We start from the raw sequence: 2,500 nt of genomic DNA on the forward strand, positions 1-2,500 counted from the left end.
TAGCTATCCAAAAGGGATTGAAAACACAGCTTATCAGGGGAGTCACTACGGTCGTAGCTATCCAAAAGGGATTGAAAACACAGCTTATCAGGGGAGTCACTACGGTCGTAGCTATCCAAAAGGGATTGAAAACACAGCTTACAGCTTATCAGGGATTGAAAACACAGGAGTCACTACGGTCGTAGCTATCCAAAAGGGATTGAAAACACAGCTTATCAGGGATTGGGAGTCACTACGGTCGTAGCTATCCAAAAGGGATTGAAAACACAGCTTATCAGGGGAGTCACTACGGTCGTAGCTATCCAAAAGGGATTGAAAACACACCTTATCAGGGGAGTCACTACGGTCGTAGCTATCAAAAGGGATTGAAAACACAGCTTAAAACAAACAGATTATCCATCAACACAATGAGACAGTCCCTGGGTGAGACAGTCCCTGGGTGAGACAGTCCCTGGGTGAGACAGTCCCTGGGTGAGACAGTCCCTGGGTGAGACAGTCCCTGGATGAGACAGTCCCTGGGTGAGACAGTCCCTGGGTGAGACAGTCCCTGGGTGAGACAGTCCCTGGGTGAGACAGTCCCTGGATGAGACAGTCCCTGGGTGAGACAGTCCCTGAATGAGACAGTCCCTGAGACAGGGTGAGACAGTCCCTGGGTGAGACAGTCCCTGGGTGAGACAGTCCCTGATGAGACAGTCCCTGGGTGAGACAGTCTCTAGATGAGACAGTCCCTGATGAGACAGTCCCTGGATGAGACAGTCCCTGATGAGACAGTCCCTGAATGAGACAGTCCCTGGGTGAGACAGTCCCTGGGTGAGACAGTCCCTGGGTGAGACAGTCCCTGATGAGACAGTCCCTGGGTGAGACAGTCCCTGAATGAGACAGTCCCTGAATGAGACAGTCCCTGGGTGAGACAGTCCCTGGGTGAGACAGTCCCTGGGTGAGACAGTCCCTGTGTGAGACAGTCCCTGGGTGAGACAGTCCCTGGGTGAGACAGTCCCTGGGTGAGACAGTCCCTGGATGAGACAGTCCCTGGGTGAGACAGTCCCTGAATGAGACAGTCCCTGATGAGACAGTCCCTGGGTGAGACAGTCCCTGGGTGAGACAGTCCCTGGGTGAGACAGTCCCTGATGAGACAGTCCCTGGGTGAGACAGTCTCTAGATGAGACAGTCCCTGATGAGACAGTCCCTGGATGAGACAGTCCCTGATGAGACAGTCCCTGAATGAGACAGTCCCTGGGTGAGACAGTCCCTGGGTGAGACAGTCCCTGGGTGAGACAGTCCCTGATGAGACAGTCCCTGGGTGAGACAGTCCCTGAATGAGACAGTCCCTGAATGAGACAGTCCCTGGGTGAGACAGTCCCTGGGTGAGACAGTCCCTGGGTGAGACAGTCCCTGGGTGAGACAGTCCCTGTGTGAGACAGTCCCTGGGTGAGACAGTCCCTGGGTGAGACAGTCCCTGGGTGAGACAGTCCCTGGGTGAGACAGTCCCTGATGAGACAGTCCCTGGGTGAGACAGTCCCTGGGTGAGACAGTCCCTGGGTGAGACAGTCCCTGGATGAGACAGTCCCTGGGTGAGACAGTCCCTGGATGAGACAGTCCCTGATGAGACAGTCCCTGATGAGACAGTCCCTGGGTGAGACAGTCCCTGATGAGACAGTCCCTGGGTGAGACAGTCCCTGGATGAGACAGTCCCTGGGTGAGACAGTCCCTGATGAGACAGTCCCTGGGTGAGACAGTCCCTGGGTGAGACAGTCCCTGGGTGAGACAGTCCCTGGGTGAGACAGTCCCTGGGTGAGACAGTCCCTGGATGAGACAGTCCCTGGGTGAGACAGTCCCTGGGTGAGACAGTCCCTGGATGAGACAGTCCCTGGGTGAGACAGTCCCTGGATGAGACAGTCCCTGGGTGAGACAGTCCCTGGGTGAAACAGTCCCTGGGTGAGACAGTCCCCGGGTGAGACAGTCCCTGAATGAGACAGTCCCTGAATGAGACAGTCCCTGGGTGAGACAGTCCCTGGGTGAGACAGTCCCTGGATGAGACAGTCCCTGGGTGAGACAGTCACTGGGTGAGACAGTCCCTGAATGAGACAGTCCCTGAATGAGACAGTCCCTGGGTGAGACAGTCCCTGGGTGAGACAGTCACTGGGTGAGACAGTCCCTGAATGAGACAGTCCCTGAATGAGACAGTCCCTGGATGAGACAGTCCCTGGATGAGACAGTCCCTGGGTGAGACAGTCCCTGGGTGAGACAGTCCCTGAATGAGACAGCCCCTGAATGAGACAGTCCCTGAATGAGACAGTCCCTGGGTGAGACAGTCCCTGGGTGAGACAGTCCCTGTGTGAGACAGTCTCTGTGTGAGACAGTCTCTGTGTGAGACAGTCCCTGGATGAGACAGTCCCTGGGTGAGACAGTCCCTGGGTGAGACAGTCCCTGGATGAGAGACAGTCCCTGTGTGAGACAGTCCCTGTGTGAGACAGTCCCTGGATGAGACAGTCCCTGTGTG

General features: G+C 55.9%; 1 protein-coding gene across 1 annotated transcript in view; it reads left to right on the plus strand.

Annotated features, from left to right (window-relative positions):
* Positions 1-2,500, plus strand: part of LOC124045396 (laminin subunit alpha-5-like) — a 255,140-nt gene that overhangs the window by 206,954 nt on the left and 45,686 nt on the right.

Source organism: Oncorhynchus gorbuscha, linkage group LG10 (assembly GCF_021184085.1).
Source record: "Oncorhynchus gorbuscha isolate QuinsamMale2020 ecotype Even-year linkage group LG10, OgorEven_v1.0, whole genome shotgun sequence".
In the NCBI taxonomy this organism is placed as follows: domain Eukaryota; kingdom Metazoa; phylum Chordata; class Actinopteri; order Salmoniformes; family Salmonidae; genus Oncorhynchus; species Oncorhynchus gorbuscha.